This window comes from Centruroides sculpturatus, unplaced genomic scaffold (assembly GCF_000671375.1).
Source record: "Centruroides sculpturatus isolate CEXI.00-Female unplaced genomic scaffold, Cexi_2.0 scaffold834, whole genome shotgun sequence".
Lineage (NCBI taxonomy): Eukaryota > Metazoa > Arthropoda > Arachnida > Scorpiones > Buthidae > Centruroides > Centruroides sculpturatus.
Window position 1 is genome coordinate 293,063 of NW_019384958.1, and position 438 is coordinate 293,500.

A 438-nucleotide genomic window follows, 5' to 3' on the forward strand; every position below is an offset into this window, starting at 1 on the left:
TATTTAAATATTTATAAAAGCAAACAAAAAAAAACAAAAAAAAAGTGTTTTTATCATCTCTAAACTTTTATAAAGTTATCATCATGTTAAACATCAAAAAATACATTTGTCATTTTATAAAAAAAATTAATTAGCACATGGCAAAGTTAATTTCTTTTTGCTTATTTTATTTAAAAAAATGCAACACTACTGCTTAAGGAAGGGGTTATTTTATTTTATTTTCAAGAAGTTGAGGAGTTGTTCTCTTTCCAAAAGAAAATCACTACCTCCCTTGATTATATATGTATATTTTTGCTCAATTATTTATCTATATATATATAAATAAAAATATTTTGCATCTTTTACATTCCAATTTATTATTTTATAGCTTAGACAATTGGATATTCTGCTCAATTGTGTTTTTAAAAAAAAAAAAAAATAGGACTTAACCGAGTCCTG